The 17,000-nt window shown below is 36.8% G+C and overlaps 1 pseudogene across 1 annotated transcript in view; it reads right to left on the bottom strand.

Annotated features, from left to right (window-relative positions):
* Positions 1–17,000, bottom strand: part of LOC149566791 (DUF21 domain-containing protein At1g55930, chloroplastic-like) — a 209,986-nt pseudogene that overhangs the window by 6,960 nt on the left and 186,026 nt on the right. The window contains exon 13 of the transcript XR_016362297.1: positions 10,114–10,299. The product of XR_016362297.1 is annotated as a DUF21 domain-containing protein At1g55930, chloroplastic-like (transcript). The remainder of the gene's footprint in view (positions 1–10,113; positions 10,300–17,000) is intronic.

Genomic DNA, 17,000 nt, shown 5'->3' with positions numbered 1-17,000 from the left:
TCGACAAAACTTGTTTATCATTGATAAGATTTGTTATGCATTGATAAAGCTATTTTATAAAGTTAAATTTAAATATTTAACTTTATTAATGCATAAGACTATAGTTTGTGGGAAATATTTAAATTAAACGAGTCCCTTTTATTTTATAACACATTGGAGACATAAGTTACATAAAGGGAGTTATGTTTTATCCCACATTGAAAAAATGAAGGATGGAGCTCTTGTGAGAACACTATAAAAGAAATGGAAGAGCTTCTTTTAAGTATGCTTGGAAATATCAAAGAAATTGGATAATATTCTGGAGATTATATCTCAATAGTTTGAAGGATGAAATCCCTTCAAGCTGGAAATCTTGATGCCATTGAAAGATATGGTCTTGAGATTCAACATGGTAACGGCAAGTTCCTGTCGCGCGGTACTATAGTAGCGAGTTACTGTAACAGTTGGAATTACTGTAGCAGCGAGTTACTGTAGCAGCCCGAATCATTGTGGCGCAGTACTGTAGCAGCGAGTTATTGTAGCAGCAAGTTATTGTTGCAATCCGGATCATTGTAGCTACAAGTTATTGCAGCAATTTCAGAACTATTAACATTGCTATAACCGCAATGGGTATGGATCATCATTGAACTTTATAGTTGATATAATGCGTTGAGTTTAATGAGAAGATATGATTGTTATGGTAGTTTCCTGATAATCTGAAATAAGAAATAAATGAATGGGCATTGTTATTAGTTGCATATGGTTCTATGTTGCCTCTTATTTGCATCTCATATGAAACACAAACAATCTTGAGAAACCATTGATCAACATTAAGCTGAAAACTATAAGAAATTTAGTTGCAAGACAATTGTTTGACAAAATTACAAGAAGAAATAGGCATAAAATAACAAAACAAGGCAGGTTGTTACAGTGGTATCAGAGCTTGTTTATCTTGCCATCCTAGTGGGTACAAACACAATGAACAAGTGGTGACATGACAGATTGGAGTGTTCAACCTTTAACTCATCACTATAATTTAAGAAGAACTAGGGCTCGTCTAAACATAGGACAAGAAGAACAGGGAAATCTAGAGGATCATATTGATACAGGTGAATAGGTTATTGGCAATATGGGAGACAGGAATGCTCGAGATCCTGGAGAGGAAAGATTCTTACAGTTATTAGAGACCTTGGCACAGGGACAGCGATTAGCAGAACAGAGGGCACAAGAACAAAATCAAAGAATGGAGCTTATGATGCAGATGATGGCTCGTCAAATGGGGTTGAATGCTAACATGGGTGGAGGAAATAATCAGAATGGTAATAATCAAAATGGTAACAATTAGAATGGGAATAATCAGGATGAGACACATAATGGAAGTGAACAAGTTGGGAACAATTTCGGTCATGCACCCCAGCAAGCTAGGACAATGAGTTCAAGGCCCATGATTCCCACATTTCCTCCTAGAGCCCCAGAGCAGCCCGTACCAGAGCCCCAGATCACTGATATACAGGCCCAGTTGAGGAGAGATTGGGAAGCCGAAGGTCCAAATTTTATTGCTGCAATTACCTTTAGGGAGTAGATGGATGTGCGGATGAAACATATGCCACGTGGACATGACAGGAACCAGAGCTATGAGCTACAAAAGAAAGTAGGGAAACTTCAGTTACCATATTATGATGGTTTGGGGAAGTCTATAGCAAGAGCTTGGGTTCAAAAGCTTGACACATACTTTCAATTGAACCCTATGCCTGAGAAAGAAGCTATTAAGTATGCAGCAATTCATCTGGATGGATTAGCACACGAGTGCTGGCATCTTGGTATGGTCACTATGGGTCATGCACACATTACTTCATATGTGGAGTTTACAGAGAGATTGATTGAACGTTTTGATAGGAAGGATCCGGAACTCCATTTCAAGGAGTTAGCTCAGCTTAAATAGTGGGGATCATTGGAAACATATATTTCAGAGTTTCAGAAACTTGCAGTGTTAGTAACAGATGTATCTGAATGGAAGATACTGGCTCTATTTATGGATGGGTTAGATGATCCGTTGAGAGGGTGGATTGAAGCTCTCAACCCTCCCACTTTGCAAGAAACCATTAAGAAAGCTCGTGACATGGATTCCTCTTCAGCTTCTAAAAATAAATTCCAGGCAAAAAATTTCCCTTCGAGGAAAGATAAGGACAGTAAACCTTTTCATAGAGAGGCTCAGCCACCTAAGGAGGAAAGTAAGAGGTTGGACAATGAGACACTTAATGATCTTAGGAAGAAGAAGCTTTGTTTTCATTGCAAGGAGCCTTGGGATTTGTCACATAAGTGTCCATTGAAAGCAAAAGCTAAGCAGATGGAGTACTTTTCAGCCGAAGAGTCAGTGGGTGAACATTCAGAGCAGTCATCAGAATCAGATGGAGATGATAATTCTTCACATGAGGAAGCAGGTAGTGATAGCAAGATAGCTCAGTTGTCCAGTATACAGGAGGCCGTCACTTTTAGAGTTAGGGGAACTTTGGATGGACAAAGATTTGTGGCACTCATTGATACAAGGGCAACACATAACTTCATTGATGAGAAGTTTGTGTCACGCAGAGGGCTACATACAGAAGAGCATAAGGGATTTAAGGTGATGGTTGCCGATGGCTTCAAAATCGAGTGTACCAAGAAAATCTCCAACTTGCAGCTTCGTTTGGGAGATTATGACACGGTGGGAGATTTCTTTGTTGTCAACATTGGTGATCAGGATATGGTGCTTGGGATGAACTGGATGAAATCTCTGGAAGAGTTTACATTTAACTTCCAAAAAATGGAAATGAGGTTTGAGGCAAATGGTAAGAAGATAGTGCTTAGAGGTTTGTCAGATGGGAGACTTCGAGTGGTGTCACTCAAGCGGATGCAGAGTTTCTTCAGACACGACCAGGTGCAGTGGACAACAGAGTCCAGAGTAATGCCTAAGGTGACAGAGCAGCATAAACAGGAGTATCCACCTGATGTACAAAAAATAATAACCAAACATACTAAGGTGTTTGGTGAGATACCTACAGGGAGACCCCCGAATAGGGGAATCGAGCATGTTATTGAGTTAGAGGAAGGGGCTAAGCCAGTCATCATCACACCCTACCGCCATCCAAAAAGATATAAGGATGAAATAGAAAAGGTAATCAAGAAGTTGATTGACATGGGGCACATGCGGCCAAGCAAGAGTCCCTTCACTTCTTCAGTAGTATTGGTGAAGAAGAAGGATGGTACAATGAAGATGTGCATTGATTATAGGGAGCTAAACAAGAAGACAATCAAGAACCGATACCCTATTCCGCGCATTGATGAGCTTATTGATGAATTGCACGGTGCATGCTACTTCTATAAGATTGATTTGAGATCTGGCTACCACCAAATACAAGTTAGAGAGGTGGATGTGGAGAAGACAGCTTTTAGATGCCACTACGGACATTTTGAGTTCTTAGTCATGCCCTTTGGGTTGACTAATGCCCCCGCCACTTTCCAGTCCTGTATGAATAGAGTATTCAGAGATCAATTGAGGAAGTTTGTGTTGATTTTTTTTTATGATATACTGATATACCGCCGTACTTGGGAGGAACATTTGAAGCATATTGATGCAGTGCTTATCATTCTAGAGAGGGAGTCATTATATGCCAAGATGAGTAAATGCAAGTTTGGGATGACAGAGTTGCTCTATCTAGGGCATATTATTAGTGCAGGAAGTGTTCGGGTTGACCCAGACAAGATAAGGGCCATTCTGGATTGGCCACCGTCGAGGAACACTACACAACTGAAGGGATTTCTTGGGCTTTGCGAGTTCTACTGCAGATTTGTGAAGGGATTTTCACAGATAGCAGCACCACTTATAGATTTGACACGTGGTCAGAGAGGGCTCAGGATTGTTTTGACAGGTTCAAGGAGCCATTGAGCACATGTCCTGTTTTAGCCATTTCAGATTTCACCAGGCCTTTTGAGCTGCACTGTGATGCCTTGGGAGAGGGCGTAGGAGTTGTCCTCATGCAGGACAAACATCCCATCGCATATGAAAGCAGGAAATTACGAGGTGTTGAGAGAACTTACAGCATCTATGACAAAGAAATGTTAGCAATCATGCACGCGCTAGCTAAGGCAATACTTAGTAGGGAGCCGATTCACAGTAAAAACAGATCATAACAGCTTGAAACATTTCCTTGGACAGAAAGATCTTAATGACAGGCAACAAAAATGGGTAAGTTACAGGCTTATGATTTTGACGTAGTCTATGTCAAAGGGAAGAAAAATATTGTCGCAGATGCTTTATCCAGAAGGCCTCATTTGCTTGCTGTTGGGATAATCATGGATGATTGGAGAGAGTTGATCTTGGCGGAGTATGCCAAGGATAGTTGGGCATCTAGTGTTATTGAAGGAACTATTCAGGATAGTCGATACATTGTTGTAAATGATTTGATCATTTACAAGGGAAGGATTTATTTGGTACCTAGGTTTGCCATGAAGCAAAAGATCTTGAGAGCATTTCATGATTCACCATTAGCAGAACATCCAGGATTTTTTAAGACATATCGGCAGGTGAGAGAGCACTTCACTTGGAAGGGGCTTAAGTCAGAAGTGCTACAGTTCGTTAGGGAGTACCTAGTGTGTCAGCAGAACAAACAAGAACATTCCTTTCTAGGCGGTTTACTACAGCCCCTACCTATACCAGAGAAGAAGTGGGATAGCATTTCCATGGATTTTATCACAGGCCTTCCAAAGACACAGGGTCGAGATTGTATTTTTGTTGTGGTAGACAGATTGACGAAATTTGCACATTTCTTTGCGATTTCGTTCACATTCAGCAGTACAGACAGCAGAGCTATTCTTTCGAGAGGTATTTAGATTACATGAGATGCCACAGAGCATAGTCAGCGACAGGGATAGTAGGTTTATGAGCCACTTTTGGCAGGAGTTGTTCAGGTTGTGTGGAACAGAGCTAACTCCGAGTACTAGTTACCACCCCCAAACTGATGGGCATACAGAGATAGTGAATAAATGGGTTGAGGGGTACCTTCGAAACTACATTGCAGGAGAGCAAAAGGCTTGGGTGAAGTGGCTACATCTAGGGGAGTACTGCTATAATACCTCTTTCCATATGTCTATTCAAATGTCCCCTTTCATGGCACTGTACAGGTATGATGCTCCTAATTTTTTGGATTTGTTATGTGGGGACAGTAGGGTGCCTAAGGCCAAGGATATTTTGCAGGAGTGTCAGGACATTATGCGATCCTTAAAGAAAAATTTGCAAAAGGCACAAAATCAGCAGAAGCAATATGCTGATCAGCACAGGGTTGAGAGGTCTTTCGAGGTAGGAGACATGGTGTACCTCATGTTACAGCCGTATAGACAGTCCTCTCTCAAGAACAGTGGAGCAGAGAAATTGAAACCACGCTACTATGGACCATTCAAAGTAATCAGGAGAGTGGGCGAAGTGGCTTACGAGTTGGAGTTGCCTACAAACAGTAAAGTGCATAATGTGTTCCATGTGTCACGCCTTAAGAAGGCATTGGGCCACAATGTGGTGCCTTCAGTAGTATTGCCACCTCTTGATGATGAGGGAAAGCTTATCTTGGTTCCCGAGGCTATACTTGACTCAAAGGAGAGGGTGGTTCGCAAGCGGATCATCAAGGAGTACTTGGTCAAGTGGAGGAATCTACCAATGGAGGATGCTACTTGGGAAAATGAGCAGATATTATAGCATCCAGAGTTGAAATTGCTTGAGGACAAACAATTTTGGGAAGGGCGGACTGTAATGTCCCCTTTTTAGCATTCATAGTTGTCGTTAGACTATTTCCCCACGGTCCCGTAGGCTAACCAGGACATTAAAGGGGCTTAGAGGCCATTTGGCCTAGATAGTTTCAGTTGCAGGTCCTTCTGAGGGGTTTTGAGACAACTTTGGGTATACTTACTATTTATAGTAAGTCATCTTGGACATGGTCAGACATCCAGTGGCAATGGTATGTCGATAGTAATTGTTTAAAATCGACAAGAAGACTTGTTTATCATTGATAAGATTTGTTATGCATTGATAAAGCTATTTTATAAAGTTAAATTTAAATATTTAACTTTATTAATGCATAAGACTATAGTTTGTGGGAAATATTTAAATTAAACGAGTCTCTTTTATTTTATAACACATTGGAGACATAAGTTACATAAAGGGAGTTATGTTTTATCCCACATTGAGAAAATGAAGGATGAAGCTCTTGTGAGAACACTATAAAAGAAATGGAAGAGCTTTTTTTAAGTATGCTTGGAAATATCAAAGAAATTGGGTAATATTCTGGAGATTATATCTCAATAGTTTGAAGGACGAAATCCCTTCAAGCTGGAAATCTTGACGCCATTGAAAGATATGGTCTTGAGATTCAACATGGTAATGGCAAGTTCCTGTCGTGCGGTACTGTAGCAGTCGGAATCACTGTAGCAGTGAGTTACTATAGCAATCGAAATCACTGTAGCAGCAAGTTACTGTAGCAGTCGGAATCATTGTAGCAGCGAGTTACTGTAGCAGCTCGAATCACTGTAGCAGCTGAATCACTGTAGCAAGGAGTTACTGTAGTAGCCAATTACTGTCGCAGTCCGGATCACTATAGCTGCAAGTTACTGTAGCAATTTCAGAACTATTAACACTACTATAACCGCAATGGGTATGGACCATCATTGAACTTTATAGTTGATATAATGCGTTGAGTTTAATGAGACTATATGATTGTTATGGTAGTTTCCTGATAACCTGAAATAAGAAATAAATGAATGAGCATTGTTATTAGTTGCATATGGTTCTATGTTGCCTCCTATTTGCATCTCATATGAAACACAAACAATCTTGAGAAACCATTAATCAACATCAAGCTGAAAACTATAAGAAATTTAGTTGCAAGACAATTGTTTGACAAAATTACAGGAAGAAATAGACATTAAAATAACAGAACAAGGCAAGTTGTTACACATCCCGCCCAATATATTATAGATCATGTTGATGATAATGCATGAACCCAATTCATATATTTTCCACGAGCTAGTAAAATAAGCCATCCGAGGCTCATAACTCATTGGGCATTGGACCCGTCCAGGCATGAATTAAAGTTATTCATGAATATGCGTACTTTTTGCAAAACTATAGTGAAGGGGAGTAAGAGATGCACTTATAAAATAGAAACAGAGTTGGAAACAAATATATTTTTTGGCTAGAGTATAGTTCACACGTATATTATATTTGTGCGGCATAGTGAGAAGGTTAGAAGTTGTTGGGTTTATCGGCAAAAGAATAATAATTGACGAAAAATTATTGGTTGAGGCAATCAATCATCCACAACTTGAGATAGTTGATGGGGAGTACCAAAGCATAGAAAATATATTAGCATACAAATAAGTTTGTGAAGACAACAAGATCTAAGTGAAGCATTAATTAGTAAAACAATATATAATTGCGTCACCGATATTATTGCATATTTTATTATATAGTTATCAGATGCCAAGGTGAGTAGTGTGATGGGAGAAGGGAAGACAAAATATAAGACCACCGATGCATTACCTTTAATGAGAAATGTGGCTAAGTGCAAATTTCCAATGGATAGTGAATTAGAAGTGGGTCTGCGGAATTATCTACGGAGCACGGTCAAATTGTGAAGTAAGGAAGCATGTGGTCAGTAAAGACATTGGAGTCCCATCTGAACATAGCAATCATACAAATAGAAGGGTGAGCCATTGAATTGACAAATATGAAGACATTGATTAATATAACATAGAGATCAACAACTAGGTGCCATTGGGCCCCATGCACCCAGTAGGGCATATCAAGGGTGAGCACCTATGATATGTTGTGTCACCAAAATGAGTAGCATGTACAAATGCTACCCATACAAGAGGGACCCACTAACCAAATAAAAAGAGGTAACTTAGTGTTATTAGTTTTATTTTATTATTACTATATATATGGTAAATTAATATAAGAAAATAATCAATGTGATTATATATATAAATAACAACTAGAATAAAATTAATTCATCATGAATTAAGTATAAAATCAAATTTCTAGTTTTTATTATAATATTAGTATTATTATTGAGAATAATTATTACAGGTGATTTTTATTACTATAAGAGCTATTTTCTTTGACCTTTTCCTCTAAGAATGTTCTTGTAGGAAAATAAGGATTGACATCAGATTCAGAGGGAGTAACACTTCTTCAAAGATAAAGAAGCTCAGAAGATTTTGTTGAGAAGTTTGATGGATATGTTTTAGTCGATCTTTGAAGATCTTGATCATATCAGAATCGTAGGGGGTTTTGACTTTATGCAAACTTTTGGTATCATGCGTGTGATTGCATGGTTTAATGGGCATACCCCTTGTGTACATCATGAGAAAGTGACGACTCCCAAATGATCATCATTTGTATTTGTAGAAGTGATTGAAAGGTGATGATCTTACAATAACTTAAATTTTCTATTATGATAGATATCTTATGATGTCTATGCAGAGCATGATAGATTATACTTTGACTAGTGGATGTTTATATGGTACATATTATGAGAATGTGTGTACACATACCTTATAAACATTTTTGAGTACGTGGTGAATGTAATGCAAATTGATGTTCTGGAAGGCCATTACACAGAGTACTTGGTGAATATCTCGCATCTCAACATTCTAGAAGGCCATTACTAAAAGAATATTTGGTGAATATCATGTGTCGATATTCAAGGAGACCAATACTCATAATATCAGATGTGATATCAAAACTTCTTGGGTACTTGGTGAATATCGAATGTTGATATTTTGGGAAACCAATACTCATGATATCACATGTGATATCAAAACTTTTTGAGTACTTGGTGGATATTGAATGTCGATATTCTAGAAGACCAATACTCATGATATCAAAATGAAGGATGTCTTCTGATCAAAGATACCCTTAAACTTGCTAACTTGATATTGCTTTGAGGTAATACATGTGCTTATCCTCCCTAGCTAAGGGGCAGTATTGATGTTTGGTAGCTTTAATAGGATAAACTTGCGAGATTAATTAATATTGATAATGATTCATACACACACACACACACACACACATAATATTATAATTAAGATAATCATTATATTAATTATATTAATGAATAGACATGTCCCATGAAGGGACATGCCTCCTCTTGGTTTATTCCTCATACAAATACAAAGAGATTGATGCCATTTGAAAAACATATACCAATATATCAGGTAGTGTTATTACATTTGCTGCAATCACAGAAAATTAACACCATGAATATTTACATTTCGACTTTATTTTTAGTAGACATCTTAAAATTTGTATTAGTAATATTAATAATAATTTACACACTTAAAGCTTGAGAAAATATAGAAACAAAATATCAAAATAAGAGGGAAAATATTTGTGGAGCCATGTGGTATTTTTGGCAATATGCAGTTACTGCTTATTCCTAACCCCCCTTTTTTCCACAGCTTATTTTCAAACCCTAAATAGTAGTTGTTCCACATAAACAGTAAAAAATTCTACTTCTAACCTTTAATCAAAATTTTAAATTTGCTTGAGAACACTCCTACTTAAATTTAAGCACTTAAGCAGCCACATGGGAACATGGGCTCAAAAAGATTCTAAAAGAATTTTACTTTTAGTAAACAATCCAGATATCTGTTTCTAGAGCATATAATTTTTGTAGCAGCTGAAAATGAAATTCATGCAAAAGCACATAATTTCTGCCTACAAGCTAGCTTAACTCTTATATGTCATATATATCTAAAAACCTGTCTAAGAAAAAGAAAACCTCCAGTTTATATTTCTGAATTTGTTCCACATAAACAGTAAACAATTCTACTTTTATCCTTTAATCAAAATTTTAAATTTGCTTGGGAACACTCCTACTTAAATTTGAGCACTTAAGTATCCACATGGGAACATGGGCTCAAAAAGATTCTAAAAGAATTTTAGTTTTAGTAAACAATCCAGATGTCTGTTTCTAGAGCATATAGTTTTTGTAGCAGCTGAAAATGAAATTCATGCAAAAGCACATAATTTCTCAAATTGCCTACAAGCTAGCTTAACTCTTATATGTCATATATGTCTAAAAACCTTTCTAAGAAAAAACAAACCTCCAGTTTATATTTCTGAATTTTCTCTTGTTGGTCTTCATGATGATGCACTCCATTCTCTGCCAAATCATCACTTTCTTCAAGATTGTCTTTTTCAAGAACTATATCAATACTCTGTCCTGTGCGTGGAATATATCCAAAAGAACTACAAACAAAACCAGATACTGTTTCATATTGATATGGACCCTGCAAAACAAACACACACCAATGGACAGCATTTAGCTTATAGTAAATGCAAAAACCTTGAACCTATGTTAAACATGAACAGGGTTATCAGAATGTTAAAGGTAAGCACAATTAAAAGGAAGGAGAGGCTTTCTATGGAGGAGACAGTGGACACAAGTAATAGCATCCTAGTGGATCTCATTCTGGAAACACGGGAAAGTTTGAAATCAGCAGTTGGATTGTTCAAATGAGTTTCTTATATGTAATATTTTCATTCTCATGGGCATATCAAAAGCATCATGCATGATCATTAGCGTGAGTACAATTTTGTTCATATTTGATAGCCTAATAACTGCATATTAATGTCATGTAGATTTGTGTGTAACATAATGATGTAGTATCGTGAATCATCTCTTCTAGTAGTTGATCCAGAGCATCACCTAAGTGGATAAACCCAAGGCTAATACATCAAACAAAGGTTCAAGTGCACCCCGTCAAAGATGAACAAGGAGATTGATTGAGATTTGGGAGTTGTTGTGTAACATACTGTTTTTCCTAAACAAGTTTTAATCTTGAATCAATTGATTTCCTAATTCATATCACATGACATTGATTTCCATTAACTGTTTATAACTGAAATAAAACTCTATTCAATATATTCAGCTGAAAGTAAGTAACTGATATTCTTGAAATGAAATATCTAATTACAAATTGAGATAATTGCGAACATTTAATTTCTTCTAGTTAAGTAACAGCTATTTGTAAAGTAATTGACTTTCATCTTGAAATGAAACAACTAAACATTCGGAGGGTTAAAGAACATACAGTATAATTTGAGAAACTTCTTTCACTTGTTGTCCAAGCCCCGACATTGGTGAGAGGAGAAGCATTGACATAGGCTTAACATCCCAACCACGGACCATTACTTATCCCCACTTATTCTAATTTAATAGAACGGCCCCCCTACCTCATGATCAGGCTTGGCATGTTCATAAGTCCAGCCATCAGAGTATTCAGGTGGGTTGAAGCCCCAACAGTTATTCACCAAAATAACTGAAGCGTCTGGACAATCAACAAAGATCACTTGTTCGGCAAATCTGCCTAATTCCACCCTGGCCAAGGATTTTAAACTGTGGGTCAACAAACCCGATCTCCACCACTCGGCTTGACAACATCTTACATATGTGGAACATGCATGAGCTATAGTAATGTTTTATATATTATTTTTATGAATACTGATGTCAACCTCATTTTGCAGGTTTTCTACACCTCCTCACCTTATTCAGGCCTCCAAGCCGGTGATTCCCAGGTGTTATCATACTATAATTGTATCAGAACATTTCACCTTCTTCACCATATTCTGGCATCATTGCCTGGTGAATTCATTAGTATTCTGATTTTGAGATATTTTATTCATCTTTATGAGATATGAATGGATGTATATGTTTGATTGACTAGTTGGCAGGATTTTCATTATATAAGCACAATACAATGTATGAATATCTATTTCTACTATCACCCTTTTGCATTCGAATGGAATTATAAGATATCATGACATGAATTTGATATCATAATCTCCCTTACTATTGTTACTACCATATGGAAAGAAAAAACATAGAATCCGGTAGAAACTTAGAGCATTCAAATATACTTGGTTTGCTGTGCATTGAACTGGCAATAAAAGAAAATAAATAAGATGTGACAGGGCCTTACGTGACTCCTCTAAATGATTCGGAAGACCTGCACTTGAATAAATCCTTGGTTTTTGAACTGTGACCCGCAGTAATTATGTTAAGGAAGTTCGGCAAATATGAATTCAATCTTTGAGCTCTGTTACTTTTGTTACCGACGGTAATGGATTTGAAAGACTGAAGGAAAAAGATCCAATACGTGATATGATTATGGGAGTCTAATAAATAATAAAGAGCCCGACTCTATGGCTTCCATCCGTTACAAGAAACCTTTCGTAACCATTCAAATCGATTTCAAAAAGAGAAAAGAAAAGAGGAGGAAAGAAAATGGGAAGTTTAAAGGTTATTATTATCTTATTATTATTATATTTTCTCATCTATGCTTAGGTGTACGTAATGATAGAGTGGCATCATTGGATTATTGTTTATAATGTAATGGTGTCGTCTTATTATTATTTACATATGATCATATTTAAAAAAGTAAAATAATAATTAAATAATATTAATATTTGATAATTCTTTAAAGGTAATAATTTATGTTTATTTTACATTATTTATTATATTGTTCTACTTTATAGCTCATGCGTTCGACTTTGTAATACATTGCCATGTCCTAGTAACCTTGCCAAGGTAGTTTTAGGTCAAACTTGTTGATTCTGATGATTGAACTACTCGACCATCCCCTTCCGATGACCTCGTTTAGCAATGCTTCTCCTCTTTCTTCAGCCTTCTACTTGTAATCATTCAAAACAACATTCTCGCCAAGACATCAATTCAAGATTTATAAATTGCTAATTCAAAATCATCAAGTGACCGTTAGGGATTTTATCAATGTCAAAATAACTAACTCTACATGCTCATCATTATATGCAACGACTATAATTCACTCACTTTCATATGATAAATAAATTGATACAACAGCTATAATTAACCAACTCAATTTCACATGATATGAAGAAATAAGCAACGGCTATAATTAACTAACTCAATTTCACATGATATTGTTTCGTTAAATCAATGGCTATGTTCAACTTAAAATTTAGGGCAAAATTTTGGGATGTAACATACCCACCCCCTTAGATTTTTCATCGTCCTCGATGAAAATAATAACAAATTGTACTTAATCAGTTAAAATAAAAGAAATAAAGTATTTGGTTTTCAACTTCAGAGAAAAGGTAGGGATATCTTTGAGAAATATCATGATAATCTTCCCAGGTGGCATTATCTTTCGTATACTGGTCCCACTGGACCTTGCACTGTGTTATTTCTCGATTTCATAAGCATAGCTTACGTACCTCGAGTATTCTGAGCGGTTTTACCTCTACCACTCCTGGCTCTTGCACCTGTAGTAATTTCCAATCAATCATATGGTCATGGTGACTAATATACCTTTTTAAGGTAAGACACATGGAAGACGTCATGCATCTTGGCAAGGGATGGTGGTAAAGCAATCCTGTAAGCTACTAGGTAAACAACCTCCAAAACTTCAAAGGTTCCTACATATCTTGGAGCTAACTTAGCATTCTTGCCAAACTTGAAAGTACTTTTCTGAGGTTTAACCCTTAGTAACACCTTGTCCCCTACTGAGAATTCTTTGGGCGTTCTTTTAGCATCAGCATAACTCTTTTGTCTATTGTTCGCTTCCTTTAATATCTCATGAATCTAAAGTACATGTTCTTCCATTTCCTGAAGCATTTTAGGCCTGACAATGACCCTATCTTCAAATCGATTCTAACTTACTAGAATTCTGCACTTATGACCATAGAAAGCCTCAAAAGGGGCCATTTTAATTGAAGATTGATATGAGTTATTATGTGCAAATTCAACCAGAGGTAAGTATGTTTCCCATTGATACTGTCGATCCATACAATATACTCTTAGGAGATCCTTTAATACTTGATTTACTCGTTTGGTTTGACCATCTGTCTCAGGATGATAGGCTAAACTAATATTCAATTTGGTGCCCAAAGCTGAAAATAATGTTTGCCAAAATCTGGAAGTTATCCTAGCATCCCTATCTGAAATTATCTTCTCTGGAATCCCGTGTAACCTAAAAATTTCTTTTATGAACTTATGAGCAATTTCAGATGCTCCATCAAATAAATTTCCTCGTATGAAATGAGCAACCTTAGTCAATCTATCAACCACGACCAAGATAGTGTTGTGCCCATTCCGAGTCATAGGTAGCCCTTGTACAAAATCCATGGATATTACCCGCCACTTCCACTCAGGTACCTCATTTGGATTCAACAAACCTACTGGGTACCGATGTTCTGCCTTCACTCTTTGACATTCTAAACAACCTACCACAAATCGATTATTTCCCTTTTCATTCCCTTCCAGAAATATAAATGTTTTATATTGGATAACATTTTCGTTACTCTTGGATTTCATGAGTATGGAGCTGAGTGATATTCACCTAAAATCAATCTTTGGAGTTCAGGGTTATTAGGTACATAGATTCTGTGGCAATATCTTAACAATCCATCTTCTTCTATGTTAAACTTTGAATACTTGGGATCCTACGGATCTCTAATAAGTGTCATGCTGATTTCTGTATAAAACTCATCATGTTCCAAATGTTGTAAAATTTGGTCTCTCAATCTGAAATTTACCATAGTCATTGCCGAGATGTGTCTTCTCCGGCTTAGGGCATCAGCCACCTTGTTTTCCTTTCCTTTAATGTAGCTTATGTTGAACTCATAATTTGCTAAAAATTCCAACCATCTCCTTTGTCTAGCATTAATATTCTGTTGGGTGCAAATATATTTTAAAGTTTGATGATCGGATCTAAGCTCAAAAAGTTTTCCAATTAAATAATGTCTCCACATTTACAAAGCATATACTATTGCTGCTAATTCAAGATCATGGGGTGCATAATTTTGTTTGTAATTTTTCAGTTTCCTAGACTCATAAGCAATGACTTGTTCTTCCTACATTAATACACCCCCTAAACCTTCACCTGATGCATCAATGATAACTACAAACGGTTTCTGTGGATCGGGTACCTTCAAAACAGGTGCAATAGTCATTTTTTCTTTCAGAAACTCGAAATTTGATTGACACTTTTCCGTCCAAACAAATTTCTTCCCCTTCCTCTGGAGTGAAGTAATTGGATAGGCTATCCTCGAAAAATTTCTGACAAATTTTCTGTCGACTCCAGTTAATCCCATGAAACTCCTGACTTCAAATACGTTTCTAGGTATGGGCCACTCTTTAATTGCTTTAATCTTAGATGGATCTACTGCTATACCCTGTGCTGAAATAATATGCCCTAGATACTAAATTTCATTCTGGTAAAAAGTACACTTAGATAATTTCCCATATAACTTGTGTTCCCTTAGTCTTTGTAGAACTATCTCTAAGTGCCTCTGATGTTCTTCATTTTTGGAGTATATTAAGATGTCATCTATAAAGACAAATACAAACTTATCCAGACAATCCTGAAATATATTGTTCATTAAATTCATGAAAGCTGCTGGGGCATTAGTTAATCTGAATGGCAACACGATAAACTCATAATGTCCATATCTAGTTCTAAAGGCAGTTTTATGTATATCTTCATCTTTAATTCGCAATTGATGGTATCTTGACCTTAAATCAATTTTTGAAAATACAGTCACCCCCTTCATTTGGTCAAAAAGATTGTCTATCTTTGGCAATGGTTACCGATTTTTGATGGTGACTTTATTAAGCATCCTGTAATCTATACATAGTCTCATGGTTCCATCCTTCTTTCTTACAAATAACACTGGGGTTCCCCATGGTGAGACACTTGGTCGAATCATCTTCTTATCCAACATATCCTGTAGTTGAATCTGTAATTCCATTAACTCTGTGGTGGTCATTCTATATGGGGCCTCGGATATGGGTTCCGCTCCCGGTATCAAGTCTATGGTAAAATCAAATGCCTGAGAAGGGGGTAATCTAGGAAGTTCCTCAGGAAACACATCTTGAGAATTCTTCAAATAGGGATATTTTTCTTCGAAGGATTCTTTTAATTTTTGCCTGATTTCTCCATCTTAATAAATGTAGTCATCCCCATATGTGGTTATTTTAGGCTCTCTTGTATCTTCAATCTTAACTGCGAAAATTTCACAGCCTCTTCTCCCATATCTCTTAAGTTGCATTGCAGAAATCTATTTTGGTTTGATTTCATATTTGATCCCTGAAATACTTGTTGGTCTGCCTTGATCGTCCACACAATTTACAGTTTTGGCAAGACAAACTATCTTAGCCTTATGTTCACTAAGCCAATTAATTTCAATGATAATGTCATTTGACCCTACCGGAGCTACATATAAGTTCAATTCTGTAGAGAAATTCGAAAAATCAACCTGAGCTTCAAGCAAACATTGCTCTACCTTGGCCCTTCACTGGTTTGCATACTCGACCATCCATGGTTTTGCCATTAAACCAGATCTTTTCGGGAATCTACTTAACAATCTAGGTGAAATAAAACATTCAGTTGCTCTAGTATCAATTAATATCGACATAGGGTTTCTGTAGATCTTACCCGGAGTTTCAATGGGGCCTATCTACTGCTCTACTTGCCTGTTATCCAAGGCTGCATGAATCCTTTGCTGAAAGACTTGTTGCTGCTGTGGCAAAGGTTGATGCTGTGTCTGGCTGAATTTAGAGCACTGCTTTTTATAATGATTTCCTCCGCAAATAAAACATCCTCCCGGTGGTCCTTTCTTCTCATTATTTCTATCATTTTTGTTCACATAAAAATTACCTTTGATATCTCTTGTTCCACCACTTTTATTTTCAAGTTTGTTATTCTTATAATCCTTAAATTGTTTTTTCGGTGGTCCAAAATCAGCGCCTCCTAAATTCCAGGTAGTCTTTCTTTTGTTATCTTGGATAGAGTCATCCTTTCTAATCTTATGCTCTTGTTGGACAGCCTATTCTAAAGCCTCTTCCATGGTCTGAGGTGCAAGAACATCAACAACTCCTATCCTATTATTTAGTCCCATGATAAACTTTCTCACCTTCAGATTGGTGTCTTGCTGATAAGGTGGTACGTAT

The sequence above is a fragment of the Cupressus sempervirens genome, chromosome 3 (assembly GCF_028749045.1).
Source record: "Cupressus sempervirens isolate cs-2001-9-10 chromosome 3, ASM2874904v1, whole genome shotgun sequence".
In the NCBI taxonomy this organism is placed as follows: domain Eukaryota; kingdom Viridiplantae; phylum Streptophyta; class Pinopsida; order Cupressales; family Cupressaceae; genus Cupressus; species Cupressus sempervirens.
Note: the sequence above shows the minus strand (reverse complement) of the source record. Positions and strands in the feature narration are given on the sequence as shown.